The 18,512-nt window shown below is 38.5% G+C and overlaps 1 protein-coding gene across 4 annotated transcripts in view; it reads right to left on the minus strand.

Moving 5' to 3' along the window:
- Positions 1 to 18,512, minus strand: part of Lin7a (lin-7 homolog A, crumbs cell polarity complex component) — a 135,351-nt gene that overhangs the window by 17,495 nt on the left and 99,344 nt on the right. The window lies entirely within an intron of this gene.

An 18,512-nucleotide genomic window follows, 5' to 3' on the forward strand; every position in this document is an offset into this window, starting at 1 on the left:
GACTGGAGAAATTTCCAGCTACACACTTATGTGCTCCAGGTGCATGCCACTCAGACACCAAATCCACAGAGGTCTTCTTCCTTTCTTGTGTTTTTAACTTTTTTCCATACCATGTACTTTTATGTTTTTCCCCTTCCCCAACTCCTCCCAGGTCTTCCCCATCACCCTACCTACCCAACTTTATGTTTTCTCTTTCTCTTTTTCTCTCTCTGCTCAAGTAAAAACAAAAATAAAAACAAAAAACAAAAAACAAAACTCTGAAAATCCGCCATAGAGACTCAAGTGTCCTCATTCCTGATTCTCCACTTTGGCTTCCAGGTCTGGATGAACACTGGAGAGGGGTTGTGGCAGTCGTGGACCTCTCTCCACATTCACCCCAAAACTTTCTTCCTGTACCAAACACTACCATAGCGCTAGATAAAAAGCCCAAATATTTAGAGACAAAAATTTAGTGTCATTCCTCAGTGAGATCACAGATACCTAGCAGAGCCTGCGTGACAGTCAGAAAGGCTAGAAATTGGCATCAAGATGGTCGGTGTTGTATTATGAAGATAGGCTCGATTAACTGCCATCTTTAGAAAGTGTCCTTTCCTCTGTCCCAGTTCCCAGGTTCCTGTTGTCCTGGTTTTAGCACTCAAGGATCCAGGGAAGGCTTTAATTCCAGGGAGACTAAAATAATTGATCACTAATTTGTTCAATAATGGAAAAAATAATGAATATCCCTCATGGGACTAGAATTTTCAGAGGAGAAGAGGGGAAGCGATTGTTTAGGAAAGAAGAGTCATTGGGCACAAACAAGATGCACAAACAGCAGAGAAGGGTTGAAAGAGTAGCTTTGAGCACACCCAAGTCATTTTTACCCTCTCTGCCAAGACAACAAAGGCAGATATAGTATTAAGGGACATTATCTCATTTTTTTTTCTTGTATCATCCCAAGGATGAGCCAGACAGGTGAGAGCTTTGGAATGCTATGAAACAGTTCTGGTATACCAGACGCTGGCTGACTTCCACAGGGCCAAATTAAAAGCCCCTGCTTCCAATCTTCCCTGCTGGTTTTTATGGCAAGTAGTTTGCCAATATAACTGGTACAGCTGTGTAAGGTCCTGTGAGAGATTCTACAACTTAGAAATGAGATGGAACCTTTAGGACTTCTTTTACAAAATGAAATCCTGCTATCCTAAACAGAACATAGGCCACTTTGTGTTCTCTCCCAGACCACAGCATCTATTATGTGGCAATGACATCTAGTATTCATTCAATTCATTCAATTAGAATTTATTATTTTTGTCTAATAGAGTTGTACTTCTAGCAATCTCACTGAGTTAATAGTTTTCTAAAGGGTATTGTAAGAACAATGGATGGCTGCAATATTTCAACCATTCTCTTCAAAAGATCCATTTTAATATCTAATTGTTTTGGAATCCTGGATACCCAGACAATGGGACATAAGGGAGAAATACAGTGTGTTTAGGCACCAGCTCTCTGTGCCTGGGGTTGTCAAATATATTTCTGGTGAAATGTATAATGGATGGACATTTCTGCTGCTGTGTAGCACAAATAGTAGAATGTAATAACATTTAATTTAATTGCAGAGACTCAACATTGCAGCTGCCTTCTTCAGAAGTAAAAATTTAGAGAATATATCAGTTTTACTGTCTAATATCTCTTGGCTCTAGATGCAAATGTCTTTTCCAATTAAATGCATAGCCACAAATGATTCTTTGCGTTTGTTGTCATTGATTTATACTAAGAATTTTTCAGTTATTCTAAATGTTCTAACTTGCTCAAACTTTCAAAAATTCTTTCAACTCTCTTTCATGCCTCCTACTTTAACTGATCATGTAAGTAGCCAAAACTACACATTGGAGGCATCTTTAACTCCTTCCTCAACCCATATTCAATCTTGGCTGATATCCATTTACCAGTACACATCAGTCTTTCTGCTCCTCTCTTGTTTTAATTATTTCTTTCATTTTTTTTGGAGATAATATAATTACATCATTTCCCCTTTCCATTTTCACCCCCTGTATCCTCCCATATACCCTTCCTTGCTCTCATTCAAATTCATGCCCCCTTTTTTTGTTAATTGTTACATACATATAAATACAATCTGCTTAGTCTATATAATGATACTTGTATGCATATTTTCAGGACTGGATAACTAGTTGGTATGCTCTTCGGGATACATCTACAATACAAATCCCACACCTAAGGCTCAGGGATCATTTTGGAAAGGAGGGGGCAGAAAGATTATAAGAGCCAGAGGATTAGGGCATTTGCTGTGAGATTGTGTCTCCTAGGACTGTCAGAAGCCACACTCATAAAGTTTTACCAAGGTGACTTGAGCTGCCTAAAGTTGAGCTGAACAAGGACAACAGTAGACATGCTAATGGATGAGATTTGGAGACCTCGGAGGCCACAACCCTACACAAAGGACTATAGGTAACCAAGGAATGTGGAGGGAGGGAGAAATAGCCCGCTCTTTATTTCTTATGTCCTCCAGGTTCAGAACTGAGTCATCTTGACTTTGCGTGCTTTTGTTTAAAATCTATTGGTAAGTGATAACAACACGGCCCTGTCAGATACTGTCCCTGACTGCAGGGATTTATCTATATCACTCCTTTCCCCCTCAAATCAAGTGTAGCGTACAGTACTCACCTCGCACTTGCCTGCCTAATGTAGAGTATGCTGGCTTTGAAGCGTAAGCTTAATGAATATAGCAATGTACATGGTACACTAAGAGTAGTGCTCATTTCTAGAAATGAACATTAAAATATCTTAAGCATATAGCACCTGCCATGAATTCTACTTCCTAATATTCATCTTCCTCACAGATAGAACATCGTGTTGATTTTCCATAGGTTTGTAAGACTCCATAATCTTTCAGTTTTATTCGTTAAGTCTACGATACTCTTTATGCATTTCTTTGTTTCAATAAATCCCCATCCATTGTTCAATCCCCTTCCAAGTAGCACTCAGTCTCCACAATTCAACTTTCCCGCTCAACTTAAAGCACTGTTGTTTTTTTTAATGCAAACAAACAAGCAATTTAGCAATAAAGTAAACATCCAACAACTGAGGATGGTTGCATCAATTATGGAACCCATGTGTCCCAGAATATTATACACTGGGTTAAAAAAAGTGTGCATACTGATAAAACTAGCTCTCTAAGACACATTTCTGATCAAGAAAGCCAATCAAAGAATAACGAATATACACAAAACTATCCATTAAAAAAACCTTAGTAATAATATCATTCATCATTCACTGGATATTTATGATCAGGCAGTTTTCTGATGCTTTAGATACGTCAAAAAGTCTTAACAGTGCTGTTTTATAAAGAAACTGAGATTATGTAAAGGTTAGGAAAATTTCTAGGGCCTCACACAGCTTTAATGAATCACAAGTTTATTGCTGGAGCCTGACCTTTCAGTAGTCAGTTCTCACACTGTCTACTTTTTACACTAGAAAAAAAGAGAGAGAAAAACTAAAAAAGGAAAAATGTAAGCATGTGTGCCTGTGTGTGTGTGTGTGTGTGTGTGTGTGTGTATACTTCAATGCAAAAAGAAGTTTGCATAAATATCCATCATGAAAGTATTTTCTTGAGGGAGGAGGGAATAAACTGGAATGAAATAAGAGAATAAAGAACTTTATTTTTCTCTAATTTTAGTCTCTGTGTGTGTACGTGTGTGTGTGTGTGTGTGTGTGTGTGTGTGTGTGTGTATGTGTGTTTGTCTGTTTGTGTATGTTAAAGAAAATTATCTGGTAGATCTATAACATCCTAGAATAAACCAAAGAAGGTAGAGCAAATGATAATGTTGCTTAAATAGTGCTATGAACTAATTTGAAGTAAAAAAAAAAAAATACTACTGTAATTACCTAGGCAGCTTAAGTGAAAGGCAGGGATTTTAACTGAATTCCGTCAATGATCATCGGTGCAGAAGTGTGTGGTCTGTGGGGTGTTTGAATACCCTGACTCTGTGATGCTGTTTCAACAGTCTCCACCAGATCTGCTTCCTTTGGTATCACTAGTGAACTGGAATGTGAGGATTTTCTTTTCCCCCTACATCCTCTTCGCAGTTTATTTTTGCTGCCTGTATGTCAATAACATGCCTGGGAAATAATTCATACTCGTGTCTATTGGCTATAAATCCATATTTTTAGGGATAATGTTTGACTGAGAAATGGTGAGGAGAGATTGCAAAACACTTAATGTTTAATTTTTGCTTTTCGTTTAATGGCTCCTGAGATGAAAAACTGGAGTGCTTTCAACCTTGACAGATGTGAGACTGCAGAGGGAGTTACAAATCAATCCACGCAGGGATTTTTCTGAAAGTGAAATGAGTCAGCTTTGTATTTCTACGGAACAACTAATATTGATCCTTTCTTCTCCCCCACCTCCAAATAGCATTCTGTTGTAACAAAGAAATACTACTATTTCCTCTATGACAGATTCATACTGAGATATGTTTCTTCTCTTAGCATTAAATTATTTCTAAGCTTTGTTGTCTTGCCTCCAATTCTGTCTCCTTTGAGGCTACTCTTTAAACCCTGTAATCTCAGGAATGGCTCAAAGATTCAAATTGGATTATGTGTTATTCTTGCTTAAAATTTTTGTAGTGTTGCTGAGGCCAAAATCTACAGCTCAGGGTAGCGCACCTTTCTAGGTGTGCCCGTACTTGTATTTTGTACACTCAATTGTGAATTCTTGAGACTCTAAACAAAAGAACTCAGGATTTTCTCCAATGCTGGAATCTCCATGTTTTGACCAGGGAGGTTCATCATTTACTGCTCTGTGGAGAACTGTCTGCCTAGCTCAACCTCACTTCCCATGCTTTGGTTAGCAATACTGCTGTGATCTTATTGGTCATAAACGAATCTGTGTTGCCCAGTTGATCTATTTTGCTATCCATTTCTTCCTGGTATCTTTGGGTGAAATCAGAGAGAAATGACTTTAATTTTTTATTTCATTTAGTGACTAAAACAATGCCAGGGTTACCCAATAACATTTGGGCAAATAATATCTAAACTTTATGGTTTAGTTAATGTTTGTCAATGATTTTGAAACTGAAATGTGGGATTATTTTTAAAAGACTCTTATTTGTTCTTAAAACCATGACTTCAACCTTCATTAGAAAATAACAGCAAAAAACCCACAATTTTGCTTAGTACTTAGAGTATATTCATAAGTTGCATTTTGCCATGTAAATACTAAAAGTATAGAGACTAAGTAGCTACTATTATTATCATCTCCTAGCAACAAAGACACTAAGATTCAAGAGTGATTAACAAATGAGTCACCAAACTCCATGAGTTACATAGAGTAAGTTTGTGTCTTATGGTGATTGGGTTAATTAAATAGCCTGGTGTATCTAGAGTGCTTCCCAAGTGCCTGGCCTGGTTGATCTCTAAGACAGTGAAGCCCTTTCTTTCTCTTACATTTTGGTCAGTGTGGTTACTACACTTGGGGCTGCTCACTTTGTTTCTAAACCTGTTGTTAGGGTTGTTATCAGTAACAATTTAACTTAGTGGCATCTGTGTGGAGTAAAATATATATCCTTCAAGCTAATTTTTAAAATAAATATGTACATATAGGCAACACTAACTGGATTAAGTTGATTATATATTCTATCTGTCTATCTATCTATCTATCTATCTATCTATCTATCTATCTATCTATCTTCTATCTATCTCAATAATAATTGAAGAAGAGGCCATGAATTTGAGGGAGCTATGTATGGACATAGGAGGAATTGGGGTTGGGAGGAAGGGGTGAATATGATAAAAATCCATTGCATTAATGTATGAAGATCTCAACAAGAAGTTCTATTGAAAATTTTTTGCTGAAAGTCATTGGTTATTGCTGGCATGTCCTATTACTTTATTTTACTTAAAATAATGAATAAGGAATAAAAAGTTATTTAAAACAAACATCAGTGGAATTAGGTTTACTGGTAGAGTGTTTGTCTGGCATGCATGAGGCTCTTAGCTCAATCCCCAGCATCCTGTAAAACTGAGAATGATGGTGTCTGTCTATCATTTCAGGATTTGTGAGGTGGAAGCAGAGAGGTTAGAAGTTCACAGTCATCCTTGGTTAGAGACCTTGTCTACACTAATTAACTAGTTAGCTAACTAGTTAGCTAGTGAGTTAGTGGTGAGTTACTGTCGGTGAAACTTACTACATTGTCTTTGATCTGTCTTCATGTCAGGTTCACTGGCTCCATTCTTGCCTCTCTGCAGCACACAGGTGTCCCTCCACCACAGACATCTTGCTGCACTTTGCCTGGGGATGGGATAGTCTTCCTGGCACACTCATGTGGCTTACTTCACACTTTTGGGATCTGCTTTTGTAATGGTTTCTTTTCACCAAGGCTGTTCTGCCCTGCTGCAAGATGTTTCTTCCTCTGGAATTCCTATCATCCCCCAAATTCTTCTTTAATTTTGTATATAAATTCATATATATATATATATATATATATATATATATATATATATATATAAGAATTAGGGAGTTGGATGGATGGTTCAGTGGGTAAGAGTGCTTGCCCACATCAGGAGGACCTTAGCTCAGATCTCTAGCACCCATGGTAAAAGCTGGGCATGATTGTGAGCACCTGTAACCACAGTGTTAGAGGCAGGGACATACACCATAGAATTACTGTGGGGCTTGTTGGCCAGAAGGCCTATCCCTAAAACATTAAGCTCTGGGTTCGATGAGAGACTCTTTCAGAGACTAGGGGAAAAATGATACAGGAAGGTATCCATGTACTTCTCTGGCCTTCACGTGTGCAATCACATGCACATATACACACATACATATATGCACACATACCACACATGACACACACATACAACACACATGTTAAAAAAATTAGAAACCAATAAGAATGAAATTGATTTGGCTTCTTTGTGGAGTATACTAAATATGTGCAAAACTATATCCAACACAACTGAAAAGAAATATATTTTAAATATTGATGCCATAAGATGATGTAATGCTGTGTAATGTCCTTCTGTATGCTGTGAATATGTGTTTCTCTCATTGGTTGACAATACAGTTGTTTGGGCCTGTAGCCAGGCAGAATAAGGCTGTGCAGGAAAGACAAATGGAGACACAGGGAGAAAAAGGGTGGGTTGAGCAGACACCAGCCAGCCACTGAAAAAGCAAGACATGTAAAAAAATAAGGTAACAAGCCACGAAACTACATGGTAAAACATAAATAAGAAATATGGGTTGGTTTAAATATAAGAGCTAGCTAATAATAAGCCCGAGTCACTGGCCAAACATTTATGAGTTATTAATATAATAATGTATTAATTAAATGTCTGTGTGTTTATTTAACACAGAAAGGCTCCGCCTCCATTTACAATGTATGGTTGACAGTCAACATCATACAGTAATGTGTCAATGTCACCTAATAAATGTCAACAGTTTTGGGTGACTAGCTGCATCTAAGTTGCCAAAGCATGGGCAGCACTATTGGAAAGCACCTTCACATTGCTTAAGAGTGACTGGTAGAACAACCATCATTTGGTTTGGACTTTGAAAAACTAAAAAGAGCCTGAACACAGAAACAAGACGAACTTCAGGAAAAACAGCAGCCTGCCCTATAGCCTGAATGCCAGTCTCCTTTCAGACTCATTATAAAACTGGAGAGCCGAGAGGTTCCCTGTGGAGTTTAGTTATAGACTTTATTGAATTTTCTAGACCTGAGCAGAAGGGCAAAGTGGCAAACTTTCGGTGTATTTCTTTTTTGTGATGTGTTGGCACGATATTTCTTCAAATCACAAAAAGCTGAAGGGAACGCCAGTGTTGAGTACTGCAGCCATGAAAAACGTAACTACAAGCTTCTAGAGCTCCCAGGTACAACAGGCTCCTTTTGGGGACAAGCTGTGTTTTCTTTGAACTGTTCCTCTCCCAGTATTAGGCACAGGATGTGGCTGACAGATCGTGCCGGCAGTCTTATTGAGGACTTTAAAGTGATATTCTCACAACAGTGTTTTCCTCTAGAGATGAAGCCAATGACAAAGCTAATTATAGGGAGCTGCTGGTGACTTCGCCTTGGTCGCCTGGGTAATTAGCGTCAGTCGGGGTTCTTGTGCCCATAGAGCCCAGTCTGAGACAAGATTTGGGTGAAGTATCTTCCAGAATGGTTCCCATTTGTGGATTCCCATTTGCCACCATCTCAAAGAAACCCCATTCTCATGTACCATACAATATACGTTCTGTGGTGGTATTTTACTTGTACTGAAATGTGATTTTAATTGTATGTTAATAAATAAAGTTGCCCGGGGGTCAGAGCTATTAGAGCCATAGCAAGAGCGTGGCGGCAGTGGCGCACGCCTTTAATCTCAGCACTTGGTAGACAGAACTAGGTAGATCTCTGTGTGTAAAAGGATACAGCCAGCATTGGAGACACACGCCTTTAATCTTAGTACCATAGAGGACCTGGAGGGCTGTACATACAGGCAGTGACGAGGCAGTCATGTGTTTGGGTTTACAACCAATGAGAAGGCAGAACAGCTAGACTATATAAAGACATACACACAGGAAGTAGGTCCCTCTTTTTGGAGAGCTCTCTTGACTTAAGAGGCTAGCTGGAGCAGGAAGGGTGAGGCTCTTAGCTCTGACCTCTTGGCTTTCTTCTCTGAATCGGCTCTGTGTTTCTTATTTAATAAGACGGTTGGTTACATCTACAACGTTCTGTGCAATTAGGGCTTAATAATTCAGTTGCTATGTAGTTTGCATCAGTTTTTTTTTTTTTCTTAGTTTGCTGATTTAGTTGAAGATCACGGTTCTCGACTAGACATAATTTTGCCTTTTGGAGTGGCATGTCTGAAGACACTTTATTTATGGGTGTGGGGGGGCTAAGGTGTGGGTGTGTAGTGCATGTGCATGTGTGTGCTTAAGAAGGCCAAAGCTAGATGTTACGTGTCCTCTTCCATCACTTTCCATAACATTTTTGGAGATAGAGTGTCTCACCACACATAGAATTTATCATAGAACTGACTGGACTGGCTGGCTGGTGAGATGCAGATCTCTCCTATGTCCATCTTCTCACTGTCAGGCTTATAGATTCCCAAGGTTGCACCAAGCTTTTACACGGGGATCTGAACACAGAGTGCTCCTGATTGTGCAGCATCTACTTTACATACTGAGCCAACTCCTCTGCCCCTGAAGACACTTTTTGATTGACGTGTCTAGAGGGCTGGGGTGTCATGTTGTCAGGGAGAACATTCTCCAAAGTATAGAAGAGCGTTTCCAACAAATAATTATCCATTTGAAAATATAAACTATTTGAAGGGTAAGAAATCCTTATTGAGACACATGTAATTTACTGAAAGGCTTTCATAGTCAAAACTGTAAAAATATAATAATGATAAAGATTTTTACATTGAATTGCTGTTAGTTGGGTGGAACTCAATCAATTTTTCATTTTGCTCTTACAAAAGCTAATGCTAAATTACCACTCCATCCCCATGCCATCTCCAGTAGATTAGCCTGCAAATACTACATATGGCTGGGCAGCCAGTCTCTTGGCTTTCCCCCTTCACTATCATTTTTTCTTGTGACAAAAAAAAAAAGGCAAGATTCAGGTTTGGGGAACCCATCTTTGGCAAATTCTTGCTCTTCACCTATCACCCTCAGTCAACTGTGCGTCTTACTCTTGGTATCATTATCTCCAAAATAATTTTCAAATCTTTTTTTTAACTTATCACACTAGTCATTATTCTCCCATGAAATATCTCCACTATGTCTCTCCAGAATCTTAACAGTTTCCTTGTTGCTTTCACTAACTCCATATTTTCTTCCAGAAAATTCTTGTCAGAATCATCGAAGTATAAATAAAGCCATTGTGAATCAATTTTTTTTCTACCTTTAAATGATAAATGCAGGCTCCCAAACAGGATTTTGTAGTGCCTTTTGTAAATTCTTCCAATCCTACTTTTTAGCTATAGACTCCTATGCTATTGTTATGCTATATTGTCCCTTTAATGGAAGACATTCCATCAACCTTATCACACTGATAGTTCATGAATTCTTAAATCTTAAAGCTCATTAACGCTTAAAGAATTTGGAGTTGAAGAATGGATGTTGAAACATTGGACCAGGCAAAACCTGAAGACAATGTTTGCTTTTTACAAATTAAGAATTTGTCATGAGAGGAAACACAGACAAACTCATCTGGGAGTTGGATGAAAAGGCTGTTTAGAAATTTAAAGACATAGCAGTGGTGCTGTCTTTGGGGAAAATAATTAAGGCATATTATTACAATGCTTTATCATTCCTCTTTTTTTATCTTGATTGTCATCAGCAGAGCAACATAGGACGGATATTGTTACATTGGTTCTGAAGGTGTAAGGGCACTGGAATATCCAGTGACTTTCCCGTCATCATCCTGCCAAAAACTAGTATACGACTGCCTTTGATGAGGTTTTTTTTTTTTACTGTCTCTTGATAGAATGCTGTAGTAGTTTGAATGTAGTTGGCCCTTATAATCTCATAGGGAGTGGTACTATTAGGAGGTATGGCTTTGTTGGAGTGAGTATGACCTTGTTGAAGGAAGTGTGTCACTGTGGGGATGGGCTTTGAGGTTTCCTATGCTCAGAATACCATGCCATCCAGTGTCAGAGTAGAATTTCTGTTACATGCAAGATGTAGCACTCTCAGCTCCAGCACCATGTCTGCCTGCACACTGCCATGCTCCCCGCCATGATGATAATGGACTGAACCTTTGAAACTGTAAGCGAGACACCCCAGTGAAATGTTTTCCTTTATAAGAGTTGCTGTGGTCATAGTGTCTCTTCACAGCAATGAAAACCCTAACTGAGACAAATACATAGTGAAGGATTTAAACTGAGCTGAGAGGTTAAGTTCTTCTGTGGGCAAAATTTTAAGATAGGCCCAGTCACTGGGTATTGCAAATATATCCAGCATAATAATAGACTGATACACTGCCTCTCATGTAACCTTCAGATTACCCTTGCCGGAAAGGCATTGCTATTTCTGCTTAATGGATGATAAAAGAAAGTCACAAGATAAATGAATATACTGTGGCTGGGACATTCTCAAGCTCCCAAGAAACTTAAAGAACCTGAAAATTAATACATCCCTTCCAAGAGATTGAAAATATCAATTAAGTATAAAAATTTCCAATTTCCATTAACAGTAACAATAAAAAATAAAGTTATACCACAGTTATCAGATGCTAGATCCTAGTCAGGTGATTTAATGATGCATAAAAAGGAATTTTATTAAGGAAAAAAATTGAGCAGAGATTAAAACTAATGGAATTTATTTCTTCATGAACAGCTTCAGGAAATACCAGAAACTCTAAGCACATCAAGGGACTTAAGAGTTGATGTACTGGGTTGAGATTCATATTATGCCTAAAACAGAAGTAAGGCTTTTGTGAACAGCTGGTAAGGGTCTGTTGGTTGGATCTCAATCTTCTGCCTCATTTTATCTCACAGACTATGTCCCTCGTCCTCCTGATCTTCTTTTAGTTACATGGAAAAAACCTTGGGACCATGGACTTTCTTACCTTGGTAACTCCATTCAAACTCTCCCATACTCTAGCAATGAATTGGTTTTTTTTCCCCCCTTTCCTATGCAACATCAGAGTGTTTAATTACAATGCAGTGCTGCACCCTAAAGTATCAACTTGTGTTCTTTGTGCGTCGTCCCTCTTCCTTCATCCTAGGCCTAAGAAGGACAAAGGACCCCAAGACCCCAGATACCTAAAGCATTTGACAAGGTAAAATGATGACTTCATCTTTTCATATTGCATTGGAGCCATAGGGAGGAAGAAGAGGAGACTTGGGGGCATCACTGAATATCGGATAGAAGTAGAAGCAGTAGAGCAGCCAAACAGGGAAGGGAAGAAGGAACTTACCCAGGGTGCAATAGAAAAGACTCAGTACATGGTGTCTGAGAACAGAAAACTGACATCCCCCTGGATGGTAAGTTGATATTTAGTCGGTGTGATCCATGGGGTGGGAATGCTTCCTTCATCTGGCGGCTGGTCCTATAACACTGCCTACCTGGAAGCATGTCCTGTCACTGTCTACTTTGGTGAGTTTTGTCAACATAATCCCAAGTGGTTTCCTAAGAGGTAATAGGTGGGTTTCCTGATACTAGTTTTGTAGGTTGGAGTCACGGGGGAGATACGGCAGTTCTAGCCTGTGACTTGCAGTTTCCTGTTCTACTGAGATGGGGCAATATTTCCTTCTCTTTTTTTCAAAACTAAAGATCTCTGTCATGAGTCGGCTCGGACTGAAGGGGGCAGTGTAAAGCCTGCTCAAGGTTGCCATCACACAGAGGCTCAAACTACAGTGCCTCAGTCATTCTGAAGGTGACTGTGATAAAGCAAAAGCGTTCATCTCTTGGCTCATTCACAACTGTGAGTGAAGTGTCACATGACGTCATCCCGAGAACAGAAACGTTCCATACATAACTGAGATTCCAGCTTGCCACTCCTGTTTAATTCTAACCCAAGCAATCTCCCACGCTCGGCTGCCAAGAGCGGGTAGAAACCTGCAAATGGCACAGAGGCAGAGGCCGGATGTGATAATAGCTTTATTTCAGACCTGGAAGCCTAGAGTTAAGTGGGAGATCCTCATGCTGAGCCCATAGGGAAACTGAGGGTCGAAGCCCTTCACTCCCCTTGCCAGTCATTGCGGATCCTTCTAAGACCCAAATGGGTTTGCACAGTGGTTGTGAACCAGGGTCGCTCACCTTGCTGAGGGGAGGTGGTTGGCTGTTCGGGCCACACTGAGGTACCCAGTAAAAATTGCATTGATGGGCCAGGAAGGGATGAAACAGCTTTAGACACAACCAGGCTGAGGGTTTGTTTCCCACTCCTCACTACTCCGAGACTTTGAATTAAAGTGCACTTGTTTTTCAAAATATTACGACCTTTATTGTGGTTCTCAGCTTTTGAAAGGTCAAAAGTGAGTAGTTGAGAAAAGCACTTCACCTTCTCCTCCCCGAAAGTAGAAGCCCATAAAGGTTAAGAGGTCTTGATCTTTTCTATATCGTGCATGAAAGCACAAGTTATTTGTGGCTGTAATATTTATTTACTTTTAAATTATAAAGGGAGTCTGAGTCAGAAGTCCAGCTCTGCCATTCAATAGTTGTTAGGAGCTTGCCTAAGGTACTGGATCTCTCTGTTTCCTCATTTATAAAATGGAAATGATATTAACAGCGCTTGCCGCAAAAAATCATTATGAGGAAAATAATACATTCATTATGTAAAGTTCTTACAGCAGTGCCCGGCATCCAAAAATATTTATCGAGCATCATTCGACTATGTACTGGGCCTGTTCTTGGACTGGACTCGAGACAATGGAGAAAAATTATTGCTGCTCATGGTGAATGTGTTTCATTGTAGAACTTGCAGCTCACAGAAATATCTTGTGATCTATTTCAGAGGAATTAAAAAAACCCTTTGGTTATTTTATAATCTTCATGCCAAGAACAGAGGAATAAGATTTGAGTTCAAGTTTCTCTACTGGGATGGTAAAGCTTCACACAGTCTCAAATCTAACTCTTGTTTTGCTTTGTTGGTGCAGGGTATCAAATTTCAGGCGTTGTATATGCTAAGCAAGCTCTTTACCACAGAGCTACAATCCCAGTCGCAGCTCTAATTCTTGATTAATCTTTACTACCCACCTGACAGCTCTCTGGGTAGTTAATTTCAGCTGTGAATCCCACCCTTAACTTGGCATAGGCATTTATAAAATGGGGAAAAGGCCAGGGACCAAGAAGACTATTTATTCTCTTCCTTTCCCACATCTTTATTCATTCATCTGTTATGCTTAAAAAGCAATTAGCGATGTGCATGCACTGTACTAACAACGTGATTTAGGTTTAACTACAGAGAAGCAGATGTAATTGCAATTGTCCTGCCAGTGGGGCTCTGAGGCAACCTCTGGATATCCAAAGCTAGCCAGGCCTCTTTTCAACAGGGCGTGTGATTAACGTTCTCTTGCTTCTGTTTCATTTTTCTTCCTGTCCTTTGTTATATTTCCCACCTTCCCTTGTCCCAGTAGTACTGGTAGGCTATTGTATTTGGGAGTGACTGTTCAGGAGCTTCTCCTTGTAATAAAAAAAATATCATGAACTAATTATAGCTTTATAAAAGGATGAAGAATTGTACAGGGGCCTCTCTTGTACCTTTTATCCAGCTTCGTTCCATATTAACATCTTACAAAACTATAAAATAACAAGACCCCCAGGAAATTAACATTGATGTGGCTGCAGAGTTCATTCAGATTTTTCTGGGATTGATTTTTGAACAATCATTTTTTTTTATACTTGGTAATCAGTTAACACCACAGTAAAGGCTGAAATTCATTTCATGTGTTTATTGTGGGTCTGTGTGTGGTCACTACTGTGTGTGTGTGTGTGTGTGTGTGTGTGTGTGTGTGTGTGTGTGTGCACATGTGTGTAGTGCCAAATGTCTGTCCCATTTTGTGAGACTGATTTGAGCAACCAATGGGAAAATAATATGTAAGCAAGCTTAACAACTATAAGATATTAAACATAATGAAGTCTGGTGTCCCAAACTTTTAATTCTCTCATTTAAGGACAATATCTCAAGAATAGAATCCATAGACAGTAGGTTGTATCAACCTTCCAGCTTTAGAATATAAGGTGGTATATGTTGGGGAACTGTTGTGTACAGTGAAATCAACAAAAATTTCATCCAAGCTATAAAATCAGAGTCACAGAGATGGCAGGAACCTTTGAGCCTAATACAGCTATGTATCCATTACCTGTATTTTGAAAGACTGAATGCAGATAGTCTTCTAATCTCTGATTAAAACGTCAGACAATGGGCATGCACTCTTTATGGGTGAGTCCCCTTCTGTTTATATAGCTTTACACGTATACAAGGTCTTTATTATGAAAGCTGGACTTTGCTTTCCCTGCAACATTCATGCATTGGTCTTGGTTCTGTCATTTGGGACCTGGCACAATGGAGGTCACCTGGAGATATCATCATTCTCCTAAACTTTCTCTTCTCTAGCCAAATGACTTACATCCTTTAATAATGTGTGCTTCAGGGGAATATACTAAATTATGGTTGAGTTCACTTGATCAGAGTCCAGTAATATATAGACTGACCACCACACACCACATTCAAGGACTGCACCAAGATCTTTGTGTCTGTCAAAGATATTTGAATTAATGTTCCTACAAACACATTGACACAGTTTCATTTTTCTCTTTTACTTCTCAACCCAATTTACTTTATATTGCTTTTAAAATCAGTTACTACCCCCTGGGTGTATTTTTCAAGCTTTGATATTTAGCGATGTCTCCCTGGTCCTGTATATACACAGTCTCTGGCATAAGATCAGGACTTCAGGAAGAGCCTTCTTCAGTGAAGCCTATTGTGCCATCTATTGAGATTTTCTCATATCTGGGCTCCACCACTAACTATATTTACTGTCCCTGTTGGATGCACAATCTTTAGAAATAGTCCTTGGGAAAACACTTGCACATAAGAGGGTGAAAAGGAGAACAATAGAGAGCTATAGATTCTAACTGCAACATTTTGACCTCCTATTAATGTTAAATTTTAATACAGTTATTAGTTTTTGCTAACATTTGACACACGAAGTAGCCACACATAAAAGGACTCTGTATTTTCAATGAAGTTATATTAGGTGATTCAATGTCTCATTTATAAGAACCCCATGGGAAATTTCTTTTTCTAGCCAGAAATGATAAAAAAAAAAAAATCCTTCAGTGAGAGTTGAGCTGTTATGAGTTTCCTTCTGTTTTGACTTACAAGAAGAAAAAAAAATCAATTGCTCAATTGCTGTATCTTTTTTTTGTTTCTATTTATTGATCTCCCTTCTCTCTCCCTTTATTATCTAGCATCATGTTATCATCTTTATGTTAATACATGATAAATTTTGGCAGATATCATGGCATACCCTTCCTAAATGTAACCAAGATATAAAAATAACAAAAAAAATGGTGCCATTAGAAACATCATTTAAGATTCTTGGGTCCATAGGATAATTTAACACTTAATTATGTCAGTAAGGAATTGTTGTCAGTATGCTTACTAAAGTAACATTTGCCTCAACCTTTCAAATCACTTCTCTCTAAAGTTTACAGCTTAGAATGCTATGTTCTGAGAATCTTGCAAATGGTACCTTGTTTCAAAGCATACATAGCAATCACTCGATTATTTGTTAACCTTGTCTTTGGTTTGCTTTTGGTCTTTCAAATGCAGGGCCTCCAACCCCATTTTACTGTAAAGTATTTTTATGTTCACTAAATATCGTGACCTGTGTGAAATTATTTCTACTGAAAGGAGCTTTGGACCCAGAGCTAAAGGCCCAGGCTCCTGGAATTGCATTAGCTACTATTTCTGTGACTAGGAACAGGGTGGTGAGCCATGTAGTTTCTCATTATAGAAAAATATCTTGAGATGAGTACCTGAAAAAATGGACATAGCTTTCTTTCTGATTTACTTACAAGACATTTTTCTTTTTTTTTTGAGATTAATCATTTCCTCCTTTCATTTCCTCTCTCCAAAATATTCTCTATACCTCCCTCGCTCTCTTTCAATTCATGGCCCTTTTTGATTTCACTAATTGTTATTCCATAGATATGTGTATATATGCTTTACTCTTAAACACGTTAAAATAGGTAATTGTTACCATGTGTTGTATGGAGGTGCAATATTTTAAGTTGCAACTCTTGGAGCTTGATTAAACCAGGCTACTGTGAGGGTAGTAATCTAGCATATGTCTGAAGCAACACACTAGCCAAGACAAGGAAGGGTGAGCATTTGTTAGACTTACTGCAGTCAACAAACGTTTTGTTTTCTTTAACAAACTTTGTCGGAAATTGTCTTTGTTGAAATTAGTGCCTTGTTCACAAACATGATATGGTTACTAAATGGAAACGACTAGTAAATTGCAGCTTTTAAGTAAACGCAGACTCTAGGGTTGTTGGAAACATAAATGGGGTGTAAGGATCCTGTACATGGGGTTAGTAAGAATGTGAACATAGGATAAAAGTTAAACTGCATGCTTAATAGAATTTATGGTTCTCCGAGGCTGAATATCAGGCTAAAAAATTTGACCCTGGAGTATTCCTAACTGACTCAAGTGGATCTTTCTTCCAAGTTTATGGCTGGAACACCCAAATGGACAGAGAAGTATGACCTCACCAGCTTCCCCGAAGAGAGGCAATGGCAACTTTACTACTGATAAATATTTGCTAATTGGCATATGGCTTTATGTCCAGCAGAATTTTCCTTAAGGTTTACTCCTCACAACATTAATAAAAGCAATATTCCCGGAGTTTTAAAAATCTCACTCACTTCAACCTTCTTTAGTGGTCACAACTTCTTCTCAAAGGTGCCTATGACCAAATGATCACAGGACGACTTCAGGTAGACATGTGGCCTCACTAATTTTCACTAGTGCTCTTATGATTAGCAACTCCTCTGCCTGCTTGCCTTTTAGATAGCAAAGCTGGGGATCAGGCACAATTAGTCTGTAACAATATGGTAAAACTAGGTCTGTTTGATTTCATTGTTGCATTACTCCCTGCTGCTTCCCAGGTTCATCCCAAGGTCACGGCAGGAATAGACACCAGATTGTGAAAGGCTTGGAGCCCGGCTCCTTACAAATGCCTGGGTTAAGCACAGGCTGTTTGCTCCCTTGATAGATAGTTCAAAGTCAATTTACCTATTAAATTGATGATTGATGTCATTATATGGTTATGATTGCTTTCTACACCTACGATGACTATGCACACATTTGAGTGATTTTTTTTTGCTACCCTTTTTCCTGTTTTTAAACCTATACATTCTTTAGGTCTGCAAAGTATACTCAGAGAAATGATAAATTAATAGCCCAAAGCATAGCTTACTGTGGATAATAATGTTTGACCCTGTTTGGGATCCTCTATCAGAAAGCTGGGCTCTACAATTATCATTGGATACAAGCTTTGAAAAGTGATAGCTATTGAAAGGTCAATAAAGCACTTATCTCAAAGCACTATCGCCTAGAGAAAGTAGAGGGAATGGTAATTTGGGGGTTGGAATGATGATATAAAATATTCATGGACCGCTAGTTTTGATGTTCACTAAAGAACAGCAGAGTTCAGTGAATAGCTTTTGCTAATATAAAATAACTATTTCTGGTGTATGAAATAAGTTTTTATTTGTCTAAATATAAACAAATGCAAACAAGATTAAAGTTATAAACACATTTTTTAACCATAGTTACGAATAGAATATCCCATTTCAAATATGATGTGTTAGATATTTTGTTTTGAGTGTAAATCAATGTAGCCACAAAGAATTAAAATCTAGCTTACGTATTAAATCTTAAGTTCTTATAGTAAATGTTTATAGGTCAAGGGGTAAGTATATTTTGATAAATTCCTGTTTATATTTCTGGAATTTGGGCTCTTAGATTGGTTATGTTTGATACAAGTGGAAGATAAGGAGAAATACTCATTTATTTATCAA

The sequence above is a fragment of the Peromyscus eremicus genome, chromosome 18 (assembly GCF_949786415.1).
Source record: "Peromyscus eremicus chromosome 18, PerEre_H2_v1, whole genome shotgun sequence".
In the NCBI taxonomy this organism is placed as follows: domain Eukaryota; kingdom Metazoa; phylum Chordata; class Mammalia; order Rodentia; family Cricetidae; genus Peromyscus; species Peromyscus eremicus.